Genomic DNA, 12,008 nt, shown 5'->3' on the forward strand with positions numbered 1-12,008 from the left:
TCTTATTGGGAGCTTGAAAAGCATTATTATAAAAAGCCATGGGAAGGGAGAAAGGGAGAGAAAAGAGAGGGGCAGAGGGGGATAAGAATTACCCAGGTTTGGACAGGGACTCTGGTGATGAGGCCCAAGACGATTCATTTCTCCCTGTTCGCTTCCCAGCCTTCAATCCCATCTGGCTCCTTTAATTTGAGTTTTCTATTGCAATGCACAAAACAGATAGTTTTCCAAAAGCTTGCTCAAAAGCTTCAAGGTGGTCCAAGAATGGGAGGGGCACTTCTTGAAGTTCAAATGGGACAAGAGAAAAAATATCAAGAAAGCGGTGTGGGGAGTGAGCCTCAGAGGGGAAGCTGAGACAATGAGGAAAGCAGACCTTCTGAGACATCCTGGAAGTTCCCTCCACCCTCTGAAATGGAAACATGACCAGCTACAGACAGATCAGCTCTTAGAGCGGAGGAAAGAGCCCCAGGGTTCAGGAACCAGGAGCTCTGACTTCAGTCATCCCTGATGACCTCCTTTTCCACCCTGAGACTTCAGTTTCTTCACTTACAACATTAGAGACTTGGGCTAGATCAGGGGTTTTCTGCCAAGTGCAGAGGGGGAACTTTCGGGGAAAGGGTGGTATCTATTCCATCCAGAGTGTCCACTTAGGAACTTGTTCCAAAAGCTTCAACTGCTAAAAAAAAAAAAAGTACTTAAGAGGCAAGACAATCTTTCAAAATCACGTTCAGCCCGCCAACCCTACGAATTCAAGCTTGTTTTCCCAGTTGCAATGGATGAAATAACTATCCTAAGTTACCTTTCTTCAAAAGGATTAATCCTGTGCTCAGTGAATCTCTGTGGAGTGAAGGGACGGATGGATGGGGACAGACTGATAAACGACTTGATGGCAAATGACATAAGATGGTGAGAACCTGTTTGATCCTGGTCTGGCTTTGCCCATGCATCCAGTGGACCTCCTTGGCCTGGCTCACTTTCTTCACTTCCCAGAATGCATGCAATAAATAACATTACGTTTTTTTAAGTCACTAGAAAAGTGAATGTCACCCTCTCCCCTTGAAATGGCAAAAAGAAACACTGAACTGATTTTTTGGGTGTTTGGAAGTGAGGACTTTTTGCATCTCTATGCTCCTCTGCTAGGGTAGACCATCAAAGGCTCGGAGTAGCTTCTCACACTTTAATTGGCCCATTTCACATTTCGACCCCTCTACGTAGGGTCACATAAAAGCTCTACTTTTATTTCCGACATGGGAAAATAAGACAATAAGGAGCTTTATAAGTGCCAAATTCAATGGGGGGTGAAAACATCAGGGTACAGCAGCCAGAATATAAGGATGTTACTATTTTGAAAAACGTCCAAAGCGAAGTTGGACATGTCCAAAGTTACATGTAACTTACATGTATGGTCCTTAGCCTTTTGCAGGTACACCCTCTGTACAAGCCGAACATGGATCCGGAGAGCTACACACTCGTCTCAGCTGCCTTTCCTGGTCAAACTTTTTCCTTCTGGTGCTGTCTAGCGACCTATGACGCCAAGCTACCGCGTGGTGGCGCTGTCTGTCCACTGCTGCCCGCCGGCACTTTCCAAGACCACTGTCTCTTTGTAATTCAAGGTGAGGCTATGCAGTGTGGGAGGATGAGCCAGGAAAATTGAAGAGAAGGAGCTGCCAAGAGATCACTCTAGAATTCCAGACAGGGTAGTGTGATAGGTTCAAGAGAAGAGCTTGCCTGCATGAAATAAAATTGAGAGCACCCTGTGCGACTGCAGATAAAGAATAGAACAGGATAGTGCTGAAGTGACTGAAGGGTGGGAGGGGGCATTTTTCTGCTGTGAAAGGGTGGGAACAGTGGGATCAAGGTGTCAACGTATTTTCTCCCCAGGCACCTTACTGTCCTCGGGCTGGGTCTCCACTTCTCAGGCTAAAGGCTACTCTCCAGGGAGACCAGGCTGGGAATGCTTAGACCCAAGTTGCTAGGCAGGGAGGAGGTGGATCAGCAACTGTGAGGAAGGAAGGGTCTCCCTGGGATGCTCCACGAGTCTGGCAGACTGAGTGCTGCCCGGGGCAGGTCCAGGCATTGCGAGAGCAGCTGCGTGGAGGCTTGGAGGGAGCCAGTGAAGGCAGCTTGCTTGTTCAAAGATGTTAGAGTGAACTATAATTAAAATGTTTCCATGTGAGTTCCCTGAGACTCCTCCCTGCCACAGCAATGAAGTCTCCTTTGTAACTTCTCTACATGTAACCTGCAAGCATGCTTTCAATAATCTACAGGATGCACACCCGGAGTCTCAGCTACTTGGGAGGCTGAGGAGGGAGGATTATTTGAGCCCAGGAGGTCAAGGCTGCAGCAAGCTATGATTGTGCCACGGCACTGCAGCCTGAGCAACAGAGCAAGATCCTGTCTACACACACACACACACACACACACCCCCACACACACACACGCGCAATCTACTGGAGCAAAACTAGAGTGGCTGCTTGGACAGGCAGACACACATGTAATGTGTTTACACATAAAGACATGCTCATCTACTGGCTAATGTTGATGAATGACCAGGAAAGTATGTCAATTGCCATTTTTCTTTCTAAATAAAGGCTTGTTTTGTTAACAAATGGCTGCTGTCTTAAATAACTGTTAATATATCAACATATATATTTATAAGCCAGGGGAAAGGATTTATCTGACTTATGATCTTTACTCTTTGATCAGAGAGGCAAACATATATCTTAAAATTGGTTTTGATGCCTTCATGTGTAATTTAATGAGCTGTATTACGTCCAAATGTAGACTAATCAACCATGCATCCTTTACCAAGTGTCTGGGTGCTGATTAGCATTAGCTGGTCTGGTCATATCTTGGGGATGTGTTTTGTGGACTATCCACGGCACACTAAAGTTCGCAGCCAGCCTCCTCTGCTGTGCACAGCCTGCTCTGGGATGGCCGATGCACCTGTAGGTCAAGGCGGGTCCATGGACTACAAACGTCTCTTGACACGTGCTTAGTCAAAGCTTAAAACAGGAAGTGGTATGTGAAGCTGAGTGTTTAAGTATAGACAGCCTTGCTCTCCCTGCTGGTTTGAATGATGCCTGCCACTGAGTTAAGTGGGAGCTGAGGGTGTGTCTCCTCTCCAGAGAACACGTTCTTCGAAGTGACGATACTTCAGAAAGGAAAACCACTTAAGCATGCAATTCCCCAAATGCATATGGTCTGAAGAATTCCTTTGTGGTTGAAGCAGAAAGAAACTGCTATGGGACCAGAACAGAAAGAAGCAAGCTGGGGCCAGGCACACTGGCTCACACCTGTAATCCCAGCACTTTGGGAGGCCGAGGCGGGTGGATCACGAGGTCAGGAGATTGAGACCATCCTGGCTAACACGGTGAAACCCCGTCTCTACTAAAAATACAAAAAATTAGCCAGGCATGGTGGCGGGCGCCTGTAGTCCCAGCTACTTGGGAGGCAGAGGCAGGAGAATGATGTGAACCCAGGAGGCGGAGCTTGCAGTGAGCTGAGATTGTGCCACTACACTCCAGCCTGGGGGACACAGCAAGACTCCGTCTCAAAAAAAGAAAAAGAAAGAAGCAAGCTGTGTTTCCCTCGAACTACAGGCCTCCCTCTGCTGGCTGAGAGTCTTCCTAATTCAGGAGACAATGACCTCTGAATGAATACCTTGGTGCAAGCTGACATGGCCAGGTAGGGAGGTGGACAGAGGTGAAGGAGCTGGGCAGGTCTCCAGGAAGGTGAGGAAGTAACAGCATCTGTACACCAGATGGCAGCAGCCACACACACACACGATAGGCGAAGTGCCTGCCTGTCTTCCCAGGTCAGAAACCCCTTACCTGGCAACTGAAGACAGAGCCTTCTCGGAATAGTTCCTTTTCTCGTGGGTGGCTATGATGCCACAGGCAATATCTACATGAAGCCTCTTGCTTCAATAAACAGGGCACAAGCAGGAGGTCATAAGAAAGACAGTTGGCCTCAAGAGTATTGAATGATGAATCTGGGCTAAAAACAGGGATTGTGTCCACTAAATTAGGGGTCTACACGCTTTCTGAAAAGGGTCAGATAGCCAGGCACGGTGGCTCACGCCTGTAATCCCAGCACTTTGGGAGGCTGAGGCAGGCAGATCACTTGAGCTTAGGAGTTCGAGCCCAGCCTGGGCAAAGTCAATCTCTACCAAAAAAATACAAAAATTAGCCGGGTGTGGTGGCATGTGCCTGTCGTCCCAGCTGCTTGGGAGGGAGGCTGAGGTGGGAGGATCGCTTGAGCCCAGGGGGTCGAGGGTGCAGTGAGCCATGATTGCACCACTGCACTACAGCCTGGGTGACAGAGTGAGACAACGTCTCAAAAAAAAGAAAGAAAAGAAAAGAAAAGAGAAGAGAAAAAAGGAAAGGGGAGGTCAGATAGTAAATATTTTCAGCTTTGCAGATAGTAAGTATTTCCAGCTTTTCAGCCTTAACATTTCTCTGGCCATTATGCAGATCGGCCACTATAGCACATATGGAACCACAGACAATATGGAAACAAATGGGTGTGTCTGTGCTCCAATAAAGCCTCCTTTCCAGAAACGGGTGTTGGGCCAAATTTGGCCCACAGACCATAGTTTGCCAACCCCTCCACTAAAGGAGTCAAAAACGATCCGGTTTAGTTAGCTTGGTGCACATGTACCCTGGGCCTGTACTGGGTAGCGCTTTCCCCAGTCTATGTAAATGCAGTCCTGCTCCCCTCTCAGTCCACTCCACAGCATGAGATCAACCTACATTTCCTTGTCACCTGAACTCAAATTCTCCCTTCTCCCTTCCACGCAACAACAAAATCAGCTGGCAAGTGCTGTCTGTGGGTTCTGTACACAACAGCTCTTCCTGGGATCAGTCCTTATTCTCACGGTCATCACAACATCCGGTATCTTCTTCATTGCTGCTAAGACACACAGCAGTGGGGGGGGGGGGGGGGTTCTGTAAATATTCTTTTTCAATTGCTGCATTCTTCATACTGGCCTATCTCCCCTACCTGCTCTCCCAAAGTATTTCATCTTAGCCAGAAGCATGTTTAAGTTACCTCTTGGGTGATGTCTCTTGCCTGTATCAGAACCCACCATAGATGCCAATTTTTTGCTCAGTAATGCACCTGCTTTTTCCTGCCTCAATCCAATGCTTTATTTATTTATTTTTAATTTTTTTTTTTTTTTTTTTTTTTTTTTTTTTGAGGCACAGTCTCTCTATTGCCCAGGCTGGAGCGCAGTGGCACGATCATGGCTTACTACAGCCTCAACCTCCCTAGGCTCAAGTGGTCCTCCCACCTCAGGCTCCAGAGTACCTGGGACTACAGGTGCATGCCATCCTACCTGGCTAATTTTTTTGTATTTTTTTGTAGAGACAGGGTTTCACCATGTTGCCCAGGCTAGTCTTGAACTCCTGGGCTCAGGCAACCCGCCTATCTCAGCCTCCCAAAGTGCTGGGATTACAGGGATGAGCCACTGCAACTAGCCAATCCAATCCTTTAGACATACCTTTTCTAAAGCACCAGCGAATTCTATCTCAGTCATATCGGTTTGTCCACCAGCCCTGAAAGAACCTTGGCACCTACCTTGGCATTTGCTCAGAGTACTACCTGCCCTTATCATCCCCTCATCCACGCAGACCACCCCTACGCTCCTGATGAAATGTAGCCCATTCTATGAAGAGCCCTTGAGAGGAGCGAAACGCTTGCCTGTCTTCTGCTGGTTTCTCGGTCTGGCTTGGATCAAGCCCTGTGGAGTCTGGACTGTGTTAATCTTATGCTGTCTATGGGCTTAACTGCCCATTAATAAATTACTATGGGTATCTTTTCTGCTATTGACTTTCAATTACATCACATTGAAGTCAAGACAATGTGGTCTGAATGGTATTGATGTTGGGGTATGTATTCTGACTCTCTCTGTGGCACAGCACTCTAATCCATTTTACAAACCCTCTTGTGGCTTGAAATGAAAGTAAGCTTTCTAATGGCTGGGCTGGAGTTTATATATGTCCACTGTATGCATTTTGTTAACTTAATATCTGCGTCATCTACAAGTATCAGACAGGGACATTAAAATCCCCCACCGTGATTATGTTTCTCCTTGCAATTCTGATGATTTTTCCTTTAAACAGTTCGAGGCTCATGCTGCTAGGTGCCTACAAACGCAGCATCATGACATCATCCTGGTACATTACTTCCCCTTTCCTTAAGTACTGACCTTTATCCCTTATCTGGCTTTCTGCCTTCAGGTCTGCTTTGTCTAAGACAAAAAAGGTAATACCCGCTTTCTTTTGATTAGCATTTGCCTTGTATCTTTCTTCCTTTCTTTTCAACTTTATCAGGTCGTATTTTAGGTGTGCCACTTGCTAATCACTTAGAACTGAAAATTTAAAAAGCAAAACCTCTTTGAAGAGATGAATTCCACCATCTGATGGCTGAATTATTTCACTTTGGTTTTCCATCTCTCTTCCCAGTGTTTATTCGTTCATGCATTCTCACTTCCCTCCTCCATCCTATACCTCTCTCTCTCATTAGTAATTGTCCTTTTAGATTCACTAGCATATTTGTTTTTTGAGACAAGGTCTTGCTCTGTCACCCAGGCTGCAGTGCAGTGGCACAATCACAGCTCACTGTAGCCTTGACCTCTCAGGCTCAAGTGATCCTCTTGCCTCAGCCCCTCCTGAGTAGCTGGGACCACAGGTGCACACCATGATGCCTCGCTGATTTTTTCATTTTTTATAGAGATGGGGTCTCCCTATGTGGCCCTGGCTGGCCTTGATTTCTGGGACACAAGCGATCCTCCTGCGTCAGCCTCCCAAAGTGTTAGAATGACAGGTGTGAGCCACCACGCCAGACCTAGCATAATTTACTAATGTCTTCTTTTCCCTTTTGCCCTGATGTACCTTCTACGCATATCCTGTAACAATGGGTAATAAGTAGTAGACTTGGCAGTCTGTATTTGTGCTCAGTAAAAAATTCAACTTGGCAATAGACAAGGGGTAGGCAAACTCAACCCAAAGGCCCACCACCTATTTCTGTAAATAAACTTGGATCGGGGCACAGCCACGCCCATTTCTTCTTCTTCTTTTTTTTCTTTTTTTCTTTTTTTGAGACAGAGTTTCACTCTTGTCCCCAGGCTGGAGTGCAACAGCACGATCTTGTCTCACTGCAAACACCACCTCCTGGGTTCAAGCAATTCTGCCTCAGTCTCCCAAGTAATTAGAACTATAGGTGTGTGCCACCACACCTGGTGAATTTTTTGTATTTTTAGTAAAGACAGGTTTTCACCCTGTTAGTCAGGCTGGTCTTGAACTCCTGACCTCAGGTGATCTGCCCGCCTCGGCCTCCCAGTGCTGGGATTACAGGCGTGAGCCACTGTGCCTGGCCAGCCACACCCATTTCTTTATGTATTATTTAGGGCTACCTTGGCACTTCCACGACAGTCAGTCAAGTAGTTGTGACAGAGATCATATGGCCCACAGGCCATCTGGAACTTTAAGAGAAAGTTTGGCAGCTTCTACTCTAGAATGGCAGCTACTTTTTCTTGGCACTTTGAAGACAGCATTCGCTTGTCTTCAATTAGAGCTCAGAAATCGTCTGTGAGTTGAACTGTCGTTTCTGCGTAGAGAATCTGTCTCTGCCTCTCGTATCTCCAGATTCTGTCGCAGTCCCTGGTGGATATGGTCTGGGTCTGCGTCTCCACCCAAATCGCATGTGGAATTGTAATCCCCAATGCTGGGGGTAGGACGTGGTGGGAGGTGATTTGATCATGGGGGCGGCTTTCCTCCTTGGTGTCTTTCGTAAAACTATTGTATTATTATAAATCTATCCCTTATTAAGCATTAAACAGTGCTTTCATTTGTGCAGCCTTATGCAGTTTTTTTTTTTTTTTTTTTTTTTTTTTTTTTTTTAAAGAAACCTTTCATTCTAGATTAGCTTTAGGTCTACAGAAAAGCACAAAGATAGTACAGACAGTTCCTGTATACCCTGCCCTCAGTTTCCCCTATCATTAACATCTCACTTTGGATGGAACATTTGTTGCAACTAAGGAACCCATATTGGTGCATTCCTTTGTTTGCTTGCTCGTCTGAGACGCAGACTTGCTCTGTTGTCCAGGCTGGAATGCAATGGCGTGATCTTGGCACACTGCAACCTCTGCCTCCAGGTTCAAGAGATTCTCCTGCCTCAGCCTCCTGAGTAAGCTGGTGCCCACCACCATGCCTTGCTAGTTTTTTGTATTTTTAGTAGAGATAGGGTTTCACCATGTTGGTCAGCCTGGTCTCAAACTTCTGATCTCAGGTGATCCACCCGCCTCGGCCTCCCAAAGGGCTGAGATTACAGGTCCTTTTCTTTTCTTTTTTTGAGACAGAGTCTCGCTCTGTTGCCCAGGCTGGAGGGCAGTGGTGAGATCTCAGCTCACTGTAACCTCTGCCTCCCGAGTTCAAGCGCTCCTGCCTCAGCCTCCTAAGTAGCTGGGATCAAAGGCACCCACTACCACACCCGGCTAATTTGTGTACTTTTAGTAGGGATGGGGTTTCAGAAGCACGTAGGCCAGGCTGGTCTCGAATTCCTGACCTCAAGGGATCTGCCTGCCTCAGCCTTTCAAAGTGCTGGGATTATAGGCGTGAGCCACCGCACCTGGCCATGTGCATTACTTTTAACTACACTACACAGTGTATTCAGATTTTACTAGTTCTTCCCTAACATCTCTTTTCTGTACAAAGATCCCATCTTACATTTAGTCTCCTTACATTTAGTCTCCTTCATCTATTCTGGACAGTTTTTTAGACTTCCCTTGTTTTGGGACCATCCTGGCAGTTTTGAGGAGGGCTGGTCAGGTATTTTGTGCCTCAGTTCGGGTCTGTCTGATGCATTTCTCTTGTAGTTTTCTTATTTCTAGTTCTGTGAGTGCTATCTTTCCTGCGCAGCATGTTTCCCTATGTGGTTTGCTTCTATTTTATTTTCTATTTGAGTGTAAGTGTAACTGTACTTGAGTCCCCTTCCTTGCCCCAGGCATCTGCTGTGGCTGGTTAGTGGAAGAGTTAGGGCTTTGTGTAGGTGAGGACTTTGTGTTTGTTCCTGCTAGAGCCTAAAAGATTTCTATTATCCTAGGCCAGTATTTATGTTCTTTATTTGAGGTTTCTGGTACAAGACACAGTGCAAAGGTTTGTACCGTACACCCTCGTGTGATGCAGGTCTAGGGTTTTCCTATCCTGCACATCGTTTACTGTGCCTTATACCCTGTCTCTCTGTCCAAGATCTTGGAGAGAGGACAAGCTGCACATGCAAGTTCCTGGACCAGTGGGTGGAGTTTTATAGCCCCTTTTACAGAAAGCAATACCTGAAAGTCCTGGCCTTTAGGCTTGGCTGTTTCAGTTCCATGACATCCAAGGGCAAGGCCACGGCTCCATCTGCTCCATGGGCATGAGGTCTAACCCTCAGTCCTTTGAACCTCTATAAGGATCTGAAACCACCTTCCATGGTGCCTTTGATTTTTCCCTTTATTTCTAGCATCTGGCATTTCTTTCTCCTTAGTTCTTGGCTGTGTAGTAAAAACCATGTTTACTTGTGTGTGTGTTTGCGGTGGGACATCCACGTCAGCTGAGCTCACCATGTTACTGGAAGTACTAGTGACAAATGTTCAGCTTTTTGGAAGATTTCTGTCATACAAATTGTGTTTTCTGCAGTGACTAGCATAATGTGGGACACATACCAGTACTCACTAAAGAACGGATGCATGAATGAATGAGCGGAGACCAGGACTGCTCAGAAGATAGCTAAGCATTTGCAGCCTCAGTGGAGGCTGAACTGGCTGAGTCTGGGAGATTCTGGGCAGGCAGGGGCTGGTACACAGTCCCTCTGCCTGGCACTCTGTGTCACAGTGGTCCTGGCCTCATGTGGCTGTATTCAATGCTGAGGACTACATGATTTCACCAATGGCTCATCCAACAGGGTGGTCTGTTCACTGTACTTTCATCGTCTTACAGTGTCAGTACCTTTTCTTTTCCTTCTTGAAAGAGGGAACTGGCCGGGCGCAGTGGCTCATGCCTGTAATACCAGCACTTTGCTGAGGCAGGCAGATCACGAAGTTAGGAGATCGAGACCATCCTGGCTAACACAGTGAAACCCCATCTCTACTAAAAATGCAAAAAAATTAGCTGGGCATGATGGCGGGCGCCTGTAGTCCCAGCTACTCGGGAGGCTGAGGCAGGAGAATGGCGTGAACGTGGGAGGCGGAGCTTGCAGTGAGCAGAGATCGCACCACCGCACTCCAGCCTGGGCGACAGAGCAAGACTCCGTCTCAAAAAAAAAAAAAGACGGAACCGAGAGTGTGGGTGGATTTAGTGCAATCGATCAAGCCAAAGTCTCATCCTGGATTGCAGGTGGTAATCTAAGGCAAGATACTGCCTTGGTGTATGAACACCATAGCAGCCTGTTTCTGCAGGGCTGGCTTCTCTGGACTCTACACACAAGCACAGATGCTGGTTTGAAAGCCCCAGCATTATGAGACAACTAGAAGCTGCAGCCCTTGACGTCCTTGTGTCAACAGGCACAACACTGGCCCCAACCTGTTATTGGTTGAGCAATTCTACAGCCTTGCAGGGAGGCAGGCTCTGCCTGTCCAGGCTATACTTCAGCACGCACCTTTCCCTCGTGGCTACTCAAGTGGAAAGTCCTTACTCTCCACTACACTCTAGTCCCTATCCTCCTATGAAATCCTATGTGTAGTGTGAACTAAAGGCAGAGAAAGCTAACAAGCCTTGGCCTGGGGGCTGTTCTACATCTTGCCACCCAAGAAGAAGAGGGCAGACATTTAGGAAGGAGGGAATCACAAACTCGACGTGTTTTTCAAAGTGGGGAGAATGGGCTGAAGGGTCTGCTTGAGGGAATGTTCTTCCCCCATTGCTTCTCTCCAGCCTGCATTGCAGGGCCCCCCGCCCTCATTACTCTGTGGACACAGTGGCGATGACAGCAGAGCTCCGTCATTACTGCCCCGCAGGCTGTGACGATAACGGGTCAGGAGTGGGGGCATATGGACCCTCCAGTGATGCTTGTATAGCAGAGGGTCTCGTGAGGCTGAAGACACTGAGGCCCGCTGCACTGACTCCACCCCAGTTAGAGGATCTGGTTGAGGGCTTTTATAACTCAGAGAGAATCTGTTCGGTCCAGGGAAGGGAGGAGCTGAGTTGGAAATATTTTTGCTCCACTTTCTTCCGAAATACTTACAAAGATTGGCAGAAAGTGCAGGTGATAGAACAGAGGAACATTGGAGTTGACATGATGATGTCGCGGGGGACGTGGTGCCACCAGAGAGCCTGGCCTGTGAGTTTCATGCCTGGGGCACAGCTGTCACTTGCTGGGCACAGATCTTCTGCAGCCTGTGTGGTTTCCTGTGCTCCGGGAGGACCTGGCCTTTGAATGTTTATAAGGTCAGACCCTCTGGGCTCTTCAGCCCCGTGGATATTGCTTGACTCTGAAGTCTCTTGTGGTCTAGTGGAGTCAGGATCAAAACTGCTGTGCCAGGGGCAGAAGAGCTACATGCCCCCACCCCAGGCCCCACGCTTAGAAGAGCAGTCTGCAGGATGTGACGAGTCATCATTAGCCCTTGTTTTGGGTGACATTTCTTCCATTCTAAAGGCTCTGCCCTCGTCTACCATCTCATATGATTTTCACCATGGGCATTATTTTAATGAATGACTTGGGAGTCTGAGAGGCAGGAATATGAAGTTGAGAACACAAAAAGTTTTGCCCTAGAACATTCCAGTCCATGCACATATTTGAGACTTCATGGAGCAGCCATGCCTCTTAACATACAGCCTTAGAATTCAGTGACCAGCAATGACTACATGTAACACACAGGGGCTCCACTTCAGCTGGGGAAACAGATGCAAGGAAGTGGCCTGAACATAGTCCTCAGGGTGCATAAACAGGCCCCACGCAGGCTTGGTAACCGGGGAAGGATGGAAAAGGGGTTATGTGAGAAATTCGTTTTTGACAGTCACGATCAACGGGTGCAG

At 47.4% G+C, this 12,008-nt stretch overlaps 1 protein-coding gene across 12 annotated transcripts in view; it reads right to left on the reverse strand.

The window, feature by feature from the left end:
* SLC39A11 (solute carrier family 39 member 11) overlaps window positions 1–12,008 on the reverse strand; it is a 561,386-nt gene that overhangs the window by 75,227 nt on the left and 474,151 nt on the right. The window lies entirely within an intron of this gene.

Source organism: Papio anubis, chromosome 17, assembly GCF_008728515.1.
Source record: "Papio anubis isolate 15944 chromosome 17, Panubis1.0, whole genome shotgun sequence".
Lineage (NCBI taxonomy): Eukaryota > Metazoa > Chordata > Mammalia > Primates > Cercopithecidae > Papio > Papio anubis.